The following is a 14,712-nucleotide window of genomic DNA, read 5'->3' on the forward strand; positions in this document are numbered from 1 at the left end:
TCACGATGATAAGGGGTTTCAATGGCTGGTGTGCTTATTAGATCTTCCCTTTTTAAATTAAAAAATCCTAATAAAAATGATGCTTAAAAACCACCAGGGACTTTCCTTGTATGAGTATTGTAGCTTTCCTTACAAAGATGTTTCAGCAACCACATAAAAAACTATTTAGGGAAAAAAAGGAAACAGCACATTTAAAGCAAGATTAAAATAAGCATAATTGATTTGAACTTCTCTCTTTTTTTTTTTTTTTTTTAAATTCAAAAGTTTGTTCTTCCCATATTGTTCAGGAAAATGTGCCCATGTGCAAAAGTATACGATGCCTAATTGGTTCTGAAAGTAGAGTTCATCTGTAAATACTTGGTTTGAGAAGACAATGACAAATCTCCCCCATTACTCATCAGGATAGAGCTCTTGCTGATTGTCAGTGCAGCTTCCTGAGCTATCACAATTCTATTGCTCAAAGCCATATTTTCAGAGTACCATGTATCTGTTTCTGTACTTAATTTAGTACAGAATATTTAGAGCTAGCAGCTGAGTTAAGTCTGAGAATGCATTTTCTCCTGCTGGCATTTAGACTGGACCAGAAGTGGTGGGGGGAGGAAAGCATAAAAAAGAAACCTTAACCTTTTAATATTTAATTCTGTATTTTAAAAGCAAAATTAGGAAAACACAGCTAACAGAAATAACCAGGGGAATATAACATTTAAAATGAACTAAAGAAAGCGGATTTAGTAATATCTTTCAAAGACACTGTAAAGTCAACAGAGTTGCAGAATGTATCTCAGTATTGCTTTTTTTTAATATATTTTTAATAGGTTTTCTTATGGCTCAGTCTCTATCATTTTCCCCCAAATTCACCATATGGGGAAGAGTCAGAGCAGTATAAGGGTGCTGACAGACAAAGATTAAACCCAAAAAGTATTAAGTCCAACTCAATCCAAAAATTGTGTTTGATCCAAGCTCTTGTCTGTCTAAAGATAGTTCTTGCATCCAAACACTTTCTCCCAAATCTGTCCTTAGTGGCATAACTTGGGGATGATATAGCTACCAAGAGGTTGGCTTCTTTCCATCCTTACTGTTGGAAATGTTCCATTTCATATAAATTATCAACTACCATTGATCTAGAAATCAAAGTAGAGGGAAGATAGCAGGGAGAGAGAGGACACCTTGACTCTCTAGCCCACTAGTTGGGAAACACAGCAAAGTTCCAAGTTCAAAGACCTTCTCAAATAAGTATTTAATTATTGATATTAAGTGGAGCACCCCTCACAGGAGTGGATGAGAGATTCTTCCCATATTAGCCAGTACACTGGTCACTCATGCAGTCACCCAGAATAGAAGAGACTAAGTTCAACTGCTACATTAGGGCTAGATTAGAAACACCTTGGTTAGAAAGTACCCTTGAGAAACTCATCTTCTGGCCTATATTAAGAAGGATCTTGTTGTTTTCATGTTAACTAGGAAAAGGTTACTTAGACAAATAGTGCAGTACTAGAAACCCACTTTTTAAAACACATATCTCATTAAATACATGCAATATTAAAAATGTTTAAATAAATAGCAATTCTCTACACTGCAAAACATAAAAGGTTCAACGGGTCAGACAATTTTCCTGCAACGGACATCTATTAATGCCGTACTGGGTATTCCCCTGGAATGAGGAAGTAACTGTCATCTTGCCGCTGAGGATGTATTCATCATACTCACTGACCACAAGGAATGAGTGCAAGATACCACTTGGGTCCCTATATGAGGAACCTTTATCTGGAACTACGGCCTGAGATAGATATATGCATATATATAGATACATATATCTATACAGATATATACATCCACTAAGAATTAGAGACCTGACAAAGTACTTCCACGACATCATACTTAGCATATGCAATAGGTGTAGATGTTAATTCAGCCTACTGCATGCAGATTCAAACCTGTGAATATTTATCTGGAAGGACTGCTCACTGGCTAATTGTGTCCTGCCAAATGCTGTTAAAACATTTTCTACGATGTATGTAAAGCATGAAAGTGGGAGATGTAATGAAGTTATGTTTAGATCCCAATACTGAAACAAATGACAGGTACAGAAGGCTCTTACCTTTCTCTTCAATGTGCATTAAATTTAAGGTTAATGTAAAGAATCAAATTGCTATTGGAAGGAGACAAGAAATATACATGTTTCAACTGATCTACACTTCCACATAAGAAGAAAGATGAGCCAATGATAGGGAAGGGAATGAAGCTATTAGTGGATTGTCAAAGAAAAGAAAGTGCTGGAGAAGAGGTTTTGGAATTAGGATACTGATAAACATAAGTTCTGGTCAGAAAATCTGGAGAATAGATTTCCCACTGGAAAACTGACATCTTTCAGCAGAGGAGCAATAACTTCAAAACTGTGATCTATAAATGCGACTTCAGTATCTCATTTTGGGCCAGAAGTCCCATCTGCCTGAGGAAGTCTCCCCATCAGCCCCCACCTCCTATGGCATGTACAGCTGTCCCCAGCATGAACACAGCTCCCCCAGCACTATGGAAGCTGAAGCCAGGATGGGAAACTTGCTCACAGAACAGGGAAACTAAGTCACTGCATTATATTTTCTAAGAGGTACCACTGTGCCACATTCAGATTATTTTGTCTTGATGAAGACAAGTAAGACTGGCTGAAATATTGCATTTGCTTATATTTTCAGGTATATTTCCTTATTTTTCCAGGCATTCTTTACAGTCAACATTTTCCATGGTAATAAACAGATACTCTTCTCAGGTCTACACTGCACATGCACAAAACAAAAAAACCTCAGTCTTCCACTGCAAACAGATATGAAAAAAAAAAACAACAACAATCAGATTTAAAAATTATACTCAAGAGTAAATAATTAAGCACTTCAATTTTTGAAATAATTTCTAAAATATTGATTAAGGAGGTAGCAGGCTTCCTGGACAGTTGAATCAGTGACACTTCTTGACTTTGTAAAAAGCTGCAATCTCCACGATGGATCCTTAAGGTTAATCAGTGAAACCAACTTTCTCCCTGGTTATCTATCTACCTGCCTGGCACTGACAGAGAGAAGACAAGCCAGAATGTGGCCTCTGAATATCTTCAGTAAATCGTGTGCTTAGGCATCACTCTGGCTACTTTGGAACAATCTTGAAAAAACAGTACAGAAAAGGCAAACCTACTTTTGTTCCATTGACTCAAGCATTTGTACATATGCTACCTCAGCAGCGAATATTGCAAATTTGTCATTAGATCATTTCATCTGATACTTGTTTTTCATTGGTTGGAGCTGAAAATCTCAGTAAGAAAAAGCTTTCTTGCAGAAGTGAGCCTTGCCATTGGATCAGCACATGCTGCATGGTGTGTTTTGCAAACATGTGGCCAATGTGCAGGTGGCAGGAAGGGGAAGCAAAGCTAATATTGGTTTGTTTAATTTCTTACCCAGTTCCATCAGAGAAGCTATCTTGCTCAAAGGTTTCCCCTGGTGTTAATCTCCTAATAGCTTGGTTTTCGTCCACGCCATTGATACATTGGTCCAATCTTTCTTCAAATTTCAACAAAGAGAAAAAAAGAAAAAAAGTGTTTTCCCATTTCCAATAGAAATCCCTGTGCTAGCTCTCTGCCTTTTTCTGTCACAGGCCTATGGGTTAATACTTGATAAAAGGAAAGACATAGGTATTTGTCTCCTGCCTGGAGAGAAATTCTTTGCCTCTTTGCCAGGGAAAACATCTGATCCTGTTGCAATGATTTTTCTTTTAATTGGAATGCAAAGATCTTATCTTTTTATTACTCTTTTATTGTTGATAATCACCCCACTTGCTCACTCTCCACGAATGTCCAGCTTATATATACAACCAGGGAAGCAGTTCATTTTTCCTCCTTTTTAGCTTTAATCATTTGCCTAACAACTGAATAGTGTCAGAGTGGTTCATATATCCCTTCCTGCACAGCCGTCTCTTTCTCAGATGCCTGGTCTGTGTCTGTCACTCTCTAATTTTCAGGCACAGATTGGCCCAGTACTGCCTCCTGCTCTCTCAACTCCCTGAGGTGTGGGAGATCACTTTATGGGAATTCAGTCACATGGGCCAATGCAAAAATAACAGTAAACGAGAAATTTGCAGTGAAAGGGAAACATTGCATGCGAGTCAAACGCCTTCTACTCTCCTAATTTAGTTTCTTTGTGGCTTTGCGTCGCCATACGTTCTGTAATGTCAGATTAGTGCGTGGGGAAGCGATGGCCTCATGGATGGAGCTGAGGCGCAGGAAATCTGAGGTTTATTCTCAGCTCTGCCCAGCTCCCACAGAAGCACGGCTTGACCCATCTGCTTGCCAGCACACAGGGAGAGCCTTGCTGCCAGCTGCCCACCTGCCCTGCTGCTCAGCTGAAGGATGCTCTTGGAGACATGCTCTAGCAGAGCAGCTGTGGGCACCTCCAGAGCCTCAGGGTTTCCACAGCAACTCCACTGCATGCAGAGCAGGAGGTGTTTGGGGACTTCTTGTAACCAGAACAGCCACAGATGTCTTAACCCTGCCTTTTTCTGTGCGAGACAGTCCCCGTCATTCTAATACCAATTTTCTGTCAATTGTGACATATGTGTGAGCATGTGTTTGTGTACAAACAATACCACTTCGTCTGTTGCTCTCTGATTACTGTTGTTCTTTTAAGAACCTCTCCCACAATTGTAGGTCCTCAGCTGGTACCTTAAGTCTCTTAATGCCCTCTGTGCTTCCTGCCCTTCTCCCTTTTTCTTCCTCCTTCCCATATTCCTCTTCCCTTAGCACATTTTCAGTTCTGGTTTTGACCATCTCTTCCGCTCCCATCTCCAGCCCCAGACTGCCCCTGCCAAAGGGATGTGTTCAGAGTGTGGCACTGTGAAGTGCATGCACATGGATGAACGTGCCAATACAGGATCAGTGCTCCTGATAATTGTGCTGTAGCCATGCAACTGGTCTGGTCTCTTCATATTGCAAACCCTCCTGAAGAAAAAATTACTACTCTTACACAGTCTCGTAGGACAATAAGCCTACTGGGACTTCCATCCTAGCGGTGATTACAGGGATGCTGTCCCATTCTTCTTCTGCTGCTAATTCCTCTGCCACACAGCACATCACACCAGCCCACAGCTCATATCAAGGCTGCGGCTGGACCCATCCACTGCCCGCCGTGGAAACAGAAATCATCACCATGCCTGTGCCACGGGGGTTTGGCAAAGTTTAATTCCTTAATTAAGGAACGTGTGTGTGTGACATGCTCAGGGCCTGTGCAGTTGTGAACTTGCAGTGTCTCTAGTTTGGGATACTGCATCTGGAAACATATGAGAATATTAGCTGAATATTAGCTGCAGTGCTAAAGGTTTGTTCTTGAAGAGTTACCCCAGCTTCACACACACATTTACTATGTATTACTGTTTCTATCTGTGCAAGAAGAAAACCCAGATTATATATCTGGAAAAGAAGATAGAACTTTTGTATAGTTCTGAGTGAACAGGTAGATGTTTTTTCTCAGTTCAGTTTAGACAATGTAGCCACATCTCATACTAAATAGGTATTTCTATCCACTTTTCAGTTACCACTATATCACTAGAACTGACTAAGAGAAAGGTATGTTCTGAAAGAATTAAAAAAGAAAAATAATCTTCTCTTCAGATAAAATGGATATTTTCCTGGAGTTACACTGCAAAGAAAAATACCAGGTTTCAGAAACGTTACAGATATAGGCTGAAGTCTAACACTCAGTGTAAGAGTAGCACTCCTCTCAGATACGGCTAAGAGTGCTGGGTGCTAACTATAGAAAATGCATTTTTCCTCCATTAAGTCTTCCAGTGCAGGCTGGTTCTGTATCAGATCATATTAGTCATCCCAGAAACTTTCTGAAACATAAAACTGCCCTTTATTGGGAAGGGGAGAAAACAGAACTGCTGCTCTGCTGCATTTATGTGGAGCCTTTATCACACCTTTAGCAGCACTGTTGAACTCTACTTTTTGTTTATCTGTCAGTGGACTACTGGGACTACTAAACACATGTACATAAGCTTTAAAAAAGAGGCATCACTAACTGATAAATACTACTTGAAGACCCCTTTAGCTTTTGTTTATCAAACTATCTGTCTCCAGCAGCAGCCTGAGCAAATAGGTGAACATTACCCATGGTTATGCCTCTCAAAGCTTCCACTTGATGAGGGCAGGGGGGGCAGAGTTCAAAGCTGAGTGCCCAGCATTCATTTCTCTGCATTCAAACCAAGACCATAACACCCCTCCTTGCTCACCCACTGGAATGGATGTAGAAGGGAAGAAAGAACAAGCATTACAAATCATAAATTATGTCCCCAGCATTCAAAGCATTACCCTGATGGATTTATGAATTAAGAATGTCATCATATTTTTTAGATAGAAAATTAATATTTTCAACTCTTCTGCTGAACTGTGAAGTTTTTAGTGACCAAGAATCACAGTAGCTGTGAAATTAAGCCACTTGTCAATATGGCATTCAGTCTCCTGGATGGTCTTTGTACAGATTTAGCCAGGCAGTGAGTGCAACACACTAGCACAGAAATTACAAGTATCAGTAAGATGTTGATACTGTGGGTTGAGTGTTAGCAGCAGTTCAAAGCAGGATGTATTGTTTAAAACTTGAATTGCCCGTGGCAATGATATAGACCTGATGAGACTTTACTGTATTGCATCCTGACAAAAATGTCACGGAGAAAGAAACACCATCAGCATCTCACTGTGAAGGCCAAACCAGAAAATAGCACCAGTGATGGCAAGCCAGTTAAATCAACAACCAGCAAAGCCCAGGCCTGAGAGCTTTCTTCAACTCTGCCATCCCATAAAACAGCTTGGGCATGAGGTGCAGCCAGAGCAACGATCCCAGGCTCCCTGCTGCCTCCTTTTGCCCATGCTGGCACCCAAGCTGCAAGCCAGACAGCGGACTTAATTAATAACTGTTTGGTTTTGTCAGGTACATTTTCAGATGAAACAAATTTCCTGATTTGACAAGCAAAAAGAAAATGGGAAGGGGAAACTGGAGAGAGAGGAGGAAGGCTGAACTGACCTTCTGACAATTGCCTGCAGCTCTGTTGGCAGGACATGCTCTGGGACCACACCGGCAGGGAGTGTGCCCTGGCACATCAGCCAAAGATGCAATGTCAGGACAAAAGCTCCCTAAATTCAAAAGCCACCTAGAATACATCATGTAAACAATCTTTGCAATACAGATTTTATACTGAGGGAGGAGGTGTAAATTAATTAAATGCATAGTCAGCATACAAAGAAAGCTGAGGTGCATTTCTGAAATATGGCAGCACCTCACGTGCAGCAGCAGCATTGCTTTCTTATTGGTTCCGTGTTTCCACAATCCGCTCTATTTCAAAGGAAACTAGTATATCTTTGTTTCAAAACGGAAAAAAAGCACTACTGGTTTTAATTTTCTGTCTAACGATGCTGTCACACGCACATGGCACAGACAAATACAATTGAAACGGACTGACAATTAAAATCTTGCACTGCCATCTTGTGGCGAATGTTAGTAAAACATGAGGTTGTTCCGCTCATAGATACGGGGATGATCCTCTCGGAAACGCGGAGGCTACGCAGCAGAGCCAGCAACAGCTCAAGGACCAAGACTTACGCTGGGTGTTATCCCGGGAAGCAGAGTAGAATTTCCAGATATTATTTCCCACTATTCCTCCAGCAATGCAGTATCTTCTAGAGACCTTTCAGAAGACACACAGTCCATGCCCAAGGATATAGGTTCTTTTAAGTGAAAATATTCTGGATTAGCAGTGAATAGCACTTATGACACAGCAGGCCAGGTGAGGTAAGCACAGATGGGCTGGAGGGGAAAACTCAGATGTCACTGAGAACTTGACAGGGCTTTAACAGGCAGTTTGGGGAGTACTCCGGGGCTTGAGTTTGACCTATGAAAAGTATAGTGAAGTTCACTTGTAAATAGGTCAGAAATTCCTGCTTACTGGCTAAATGAATTTTTTTCCAGTGAATCACTACTAGGCTTAAGAAGAAAAGAAAAGGAGGGGGACGAGCCAAAAGGGCACAAAGTCAGCCAACAAGGGAAAGAGAGAAAAGATGTCATGCAAATAGTGTGCAAAGTATGCAGTTGAAAAGTAAAATGTTTCCCAGATCTTGACCACAATTAAATTCTGTGTGAGGATGGTTCTGACTTGCGTTATCACACCTGACGCTAGTTTTTCTACTAGACTATGATTTTGCTCCTATAAAAATGTGCATTTAGTACACTGAGCATTGCCCCAGTTCATACATACCCTGTTGCTTACTTTTCTAAGACAGAAGCATTTTTGTCAAACCGAGAAGAACAGAACACATATATTTCTCCAAGAACGAGTGATGGAGAACCCCAGTATAGTGTGGCTTCTTAGTTCTTACTATGTCTCCGTCAGGACACTAACCTTGTAAACAATTGCACAGTCTAGGACTGTGCACAACAAGAACTGGCCTCTCCACCTGTGTGATGCGTCAAAAGCTATAAAAAGCTGGCACCTGGAGCAGAGAGGATGCTGATTGAGGATCATCGCTAACAGTTTCTCCCCATTGTTTTAAAAGTGCACATCAGCAGGATCAGGGGGAGTCCAAATTTTGCCTTCCTGAGAACAGAATATAAAAATATCTCCTGCAAAATACCCCTGAATGAGAAAAAAAAACGCTCAGTACCACCTGTACAGCAAGTTTTCAAATGAAGTAAAAGGGGGAAGAAGGTTTAGCTAACCCTTGCAGCTTGTGCAGACACCCACATTGTTTCTGCATGTTTCAATATATGATTATGGGTTTATTAGTAATGTGTATGGAACCCCACTTTTCCCAGTTCAGAGGCTCACAACTAATGCTACTGCTGTAATTTATGGTTTGTAAAATCAGCTTATGAAGCTGCCATGCTTGTCTTTTACGTAGTATATGCTATGTCTTCTTTGATCATTTATTGTCCTGTCTTCCCCCTTCTTCTTCAGATGTTCTTTTCATCCCTGCTTTGAATAAAGAAAAAAGTGGTGTTCGCCTCACTCTGTCCTCACCTGGTAATGACTTCTGTCTCCCACGTCTTTCCTCAGCAAGCCACCAGACCAAATGACTTTTTTGTTGTCCCTTCTATTAGCAGTTCCATGATGGATCACTTTTGATTCTGTTTATCTTCTTTGCAGCGCTATGACTTTTGTCTTTGCTTAAAAATCACAATTGGCGGCTTCTTTCTTCCCCCTCCTACATAACTGCTTGGTTTTCTGAACTTTTCCTGATCCACAATAAGCAGGGAATCAATCCTCTTCTGAACTTTGAATTTTTTCTGTCCCATTTTGCCTGTGTAGAGGTAACAACATGATTTTTATTTCCCAGTTAAGTAGATTTTTTTTCTCCATTGCCCTAAACAGACATTTTTTTTCTTGTCTAATTAAGACCTATCTTACTCAGTATTTTCAATATTTGTTTCTCCTTAAGAACCACCCTATGACACTTTGCTAGGACACAACAGTGGAGAAAGGCAACTCCTCCTAGGCTGGGGGAGCACTTCAGCCCCACCACCTGCAAGGGACAGTACAAAAATTCAGATCGGATAAAAACCTTTCTTTTCTTTTCTTTTCTTTTCTTTTCTTTTATTTTATTTTCTTTTTTCTTTTCTTTTCTTTTCTTTTCTTTTTTCTTTTCTTTTCTTTTCTTTTTTCTTTTCTTTTCTTTTCTTTTCTTTTCTTTTCTTTTCTTTTCTTTTCCTTTTTCCTTTTTCCTTTTTCCTTTTTCCTTTTTCCTTTTTCCTTTCCTTTCCTTTCCTTTCCTTTCCTTTCCTTTCCTTTCCTTTCCTTTCCTTTCCTTCCCTTCCCGTCCCTTCCCTTCCCTTCCCTTCCCTTCCCTTCCCTTCCCTTCCCTTCCCTTCCCTTCCCTTCTCTTTCCTTTCTCTTTCCTTCTTCTCTTTTTCTTCTTCTCTTTTTCTTCTCTTTTTTTTCCCCAAGTGTGGCCTTCCGTAAAGGGAGGGGCACAGTGAAAGATGAAAATTTTGGGCTCAATAAACCTTTCACACAAGTCTGATAAGAAGAGCAGATGTTTCATTATGGCAGGGCTTTTTGGCTGATTTTCATCTCTATACATTTTCCAGTGGATGTGAGGGGGGAAAAATTTCCCAGCTGTAGACTACTAGACAGCAAAGTGTCTTTCTTAATCACCATCCATGGACTCACCAGTCCCAAAAGCCTGCAGAGCACAGGCTGGAAACCAGAGCACTGGCTGCTCTAACGTTTTGCAGTCACAAACAGCCTAGGTTATAAAAATTCCCCATCCTGTCTGGTCGATGGCCCAGTCTAGCACTTGAATGAACTTCTGTTGTGATGGCACAGGAAACTCTGTCATCAGCTTCTCTTCTGAAATGAAAATGTTTTGACATGTCCCTCTTCTGCAGAGGAGGGAAGGGATGTTAAGTTGTACACATCCCTGCTAAGGAAAGGGAGACGTGTTGATTCATGCTTCCGAGTCATGCATTTCAAAATTATGTGGGCTTCAAGATGTGAAGCATGACTGTGAAGGCATCGTGGGAGTAGCCCTAACCTCAGTAAATAATGGTTTACTTTATGACTGAAGACAACGGTCTGTAGGGTTTTCAACGGCAGGACCAAAAGGATGTGTCTATGATGGAGTATGTACGGGTAGACAGCCACACACCTGATGATGTACATGCAGTAATCTCCTGTGCAGCTGATCTGGCATGAGGCAGTCTGGATGGTGCTATACAGAAAAACTTCCATGCACAAGTATTTGCACTGCTGAACATACACCTATGCAGATCCATCAGTGCAATACTAACCCTAGAAAAGGAACTGCAGGGAAAATGTAAAACTAACATTCACAAGTGGGGGTTTTTTTATATCTTTTTCTTTCAGGTTGCCCAAGAAAAACAAAAATTGAGAAGCTAAATTAGTCTCTGCTATATTTCCACTGAGGAGCACAGAGCTTTGCCAAAGATATTTCCTGGAAAAGTAAAGATCCTCTGTTAACAGAGTATGAAGATCGCATATTCAGACACAAAGAGAAAAGCTGGTGACAGCACAATTTAAACTGCCTGCTAATTGATTATTGCAACACTAAGAATTTGCATTGTCTCCTTTTGAAGGCAATTGACAACATTTCCAATAGTTCAGTGGGAGTGGGATCAAACCACAGATACACATTTTATTGTATTCTGTGTTAAAGTCATTACCTGGGTTGCTTCTGTAAAGCCAGAAGAAACCCTGGCAGAAGGTCCTTAGCTAAGAAGTCAAGAATCTAGAGTCAGGAAAGGTTTGCCACAATGGAAACTACCCAAACCGCTTTTACACGGGTGCTCACATACAGCACAAGCTGCCTTAGTTTCTGATACTAAGCTCTGCCAGCTTTTGAGGAGGGTAAAGCTTCCTTTCCTACTGGAATTGCTCAGACAACAGGACGAGGTTATTTCATTTCCGCAACAGGAATCTGTCACTGGTTATCACAGTGGATACAATGAGGTGCCTGGGCACAGAAGAGCTGTGAGACCTTTTGAATGCCTCCATATTTTCTCATAATATTTAAATGTGATACCACCTTGTATACTTCTTGCACTGAGGAATTATATATAAACAGCTAGAAACTCCCTGCAATAGGGACTGGCCAATCTGTGACTCCTGAACAACTTCAGCATCACTTCTGAGTAGTTCAGCAACAGCTCTCATAATAACATTACATCACGTAGCTGGCAACGGGGCTGTCTAGCACCAGGACGGCTGGTCCATTCAAATCCCCAGCCACAGGGGAAGCCGAGAGTGACTTTGCCCAGACACCCTGTGCCACAGCTGCACACCCAGGCTTCAGGCTGGAGCAGGGTCCGTGGATCACCGGTGAGCTGCTGTCACACCCTGTCTGCAAACTACCCCACAGCTCCCCCGGGAGCAGTGAGGTATGGAGCGAGAGCTTTGTGGCTCTTCCCCATTTGCAGATCTCTGTAAGCTACTTGGAGATTTTGGGAGGTTGACCGCCTTGTGCTCTACACACTCCCAAGAATTACTATGGAACAGGTATTAGTGAGGATTAAATATGCTGTGACAGGCTTACAGCATCAGTCATCAGTCTGAATAGGAAAATACTCAGCTAAGTCATCTTTAAGAGGCATTATATAATGCACTTTAAATTTTCATTAAAGCTACAACACATGAAGCAGGGTAACGTGTGTTTTATTTTCAAAGAAGTTTTACCTAAGCATGTTTCAACCTTAAGTAACTACACTGCAGATTATCTTGTTTATCTTCTTGGAAGTCAGCTGTATTTTTACAATGCATGTATTTTTAAAAATCTAGCATTTTCAAGAAATGCTTTCCACAAGGCTATATCTACCACCCCAGTGCTTTCACCCAACAGTTCTATGAGGCTGATATCTACACCATATGATTTTGGTCATGCTATGTATTCAAATACAAAGGTGTGGTTAAATTCTGATGTCCTTTTTGAGGGGAAGGCTGGGGAAAACATCTGCCTCTTGATGGAAGCCATCTGGTATAACCAGACATGAAGTCAAGCATCTTAACACAGTGTGCTCCTTAGGATTCTACTAGCTTAATAGCATTACAGATTCTTCCCCTAATGTTCTCATCACATGCCATCTCAGGGATTTTCCCTTGTACCTACCTAGGATTGATTGGTGCAATTATTTTATAAAGTTTTGTCTCAGTGCAATCAAAGTAACCAGAAACAATAATAATTATTACGTAGATTTCTGTTTTTAAATTCTCAGAATTTAACCCGTCTGAGCAGTTCATCTGCACAATTACACACACATGCAGAGAAACACAAAATAGTTCCTGTGGAAGGAAGGGCTGCAGAGGCTTCCTGAGGTCAGCAGTACTGCAGAAGCTGCAGCACACCTTTAGTTTCTTCCAGACATAAGAGTCAACATATCGGGATTGCTAAGAGGAGGTGAGCTCTTCTGACTTCATCCCTTACTTGAAGTGTCAGACTTCAGTCACTCCATCAAACCCACCAGTGAGGGATCAAATACTGTTTATCCTTACCCTTCCAAGGAGGTCTGGTAGGACAGACATGACATTGAAACATAAAAAAGCTGTGTGCTAGGCCAGCTTTCAAGAAAATGGCAGGAGCTAAAGCTGCATGAACTTAAATGTGTGTCTTTGAGTGAGAGGGATTAGCAGGCAAAAGGAAAACAGAATAACCATCAGTCTGAGATATGTATAGGGCAAACAAAGCCAGATCATTTTTGTGCCATGGTTCTGCTCTGCTGCCAAGAATGTCTTCTGCACATACAACAAAGGGACATTCAGTACCAACAAAGTTTGTTTACCAGAGCTAATCTTCAAACACAAGGCAAGATTACACTCAGGGAATCCAAATAAAATTAACAGTCTTTCCTGGTTTCCTTAAAGATGTTATTCTCTATGGCAGAAATGGGAAAAAAAAAAAAGATATGAATAAATATGAATATGAAGCTTGTCCCTGGTGCTTCATGCCATACTAGGAGTGTCCTGTCACTAGTTACCCAATCACCGGTGCTTTGCCCAGGGGACAATACCAGGAACAATACTGTTTAACATCTTCATTAATGATCTTGACCATGGTACAGAGTGCACATCCAGCAAGTCTGCATGTCATACCAAGCTGGGAGGAGTGGGTGACAGGCTAAATGGCTGTGCGGCTGTTCAGAGGGACTTTGACATCCTGGAGAAATGGGCAGAGAGGAACCTCATGAAGTTCAAGAAAAGGAAATGCCAAGTCCTGCCTGTGGGGAGGAACAACCCCAGGCACCAGGACAGGCTAGAGGCCAAGTGTCTGGAAAGCAGCTCTGCAGTGAAGGCCTGGGGACAGTGATGGACACCAAGCTCCCCTTGAACCAGCAAAGATAAACCTTGCAGCAAAAAAGGCAACAGCATCCCATGCTGCACTAGGAAGAGCACTGCCAATAGGTTTGAGGGAGGTGCTTCTTCCCCTAGACTCAGCACTAGTGACACCACACTGGGTGTGCTGGCTCCAGTACAAAATAGGCATGGACATATTGGAACAACAGGAGCAAAGGGGTGCAACGTTATTAAAATGCTTGGAGCATCTGTCATGTGAGAAGAGGCTGAGAGAGCTGGGACGGTTCAGCCTGGAGAAAAGAAGGCTCCAGAGCAATTTCACCAATGTGTATAAATGTTTGATGGAGGTGGGGGAGGGTTGATAAAGAAGACAAGGACAGGCTCCTGTCAGTGATGCCCTGCAAAAGGACAAGAGGCAACTGGCACGAACTGAAACACACAAAATTCCACTTAAACACAAGAACAAGCTTTTTTCACTGTAAGGTTGGTTGAACACTGGCACAGGTTGCTCATAGAGGCTGTAGAGTCTCCATCCTTGGAGACAGTCAAAACCCAACTGGACACATCCCTGAGCAACCTGCTAGTTGCCCCTGCTTTGAGATGGGGAGTTAGGACTGGATGATCTCCAAAGGTCCCCTCCCACCTCAGCTATTATTTCAGCCTTTCCTTGACAATTATGACTACCATTCTTGATGGAACCGGATTTTGCTAGACTTGGAAGTCTAAACAGTTTTAACAATAGTGAAATTCCTGATGAATTCTCCTGCTCCTTGAGGCTATCTTTTTACCCTTGCACCCTCGAGGCAGTCCTCAGCCTGTTGCCCCTGAGCAAAACAACATCAGTTCACCCTACAAAAGAAAGAAGGCTGGGTGTGAGCTAAAAACACT

The sequence above is a fragment of the Corvus kubaryi genome, unplaced genomic scaffold, assembly GCF_017639235.1.
Source record: "Corvus kubaryi isolate FWS band 111438036 unplaced genomic scaffold, C.kubaryi_AGA036_p1.0 37398, whole genome shotgun sequence".
NCBI classification, from domain to species: domain Eukaryota; kingdom Metazoa; phylum Chordata; class Aves; order Passeriformes; family Corvidae; genus Corvus; species Corvus kubaryi.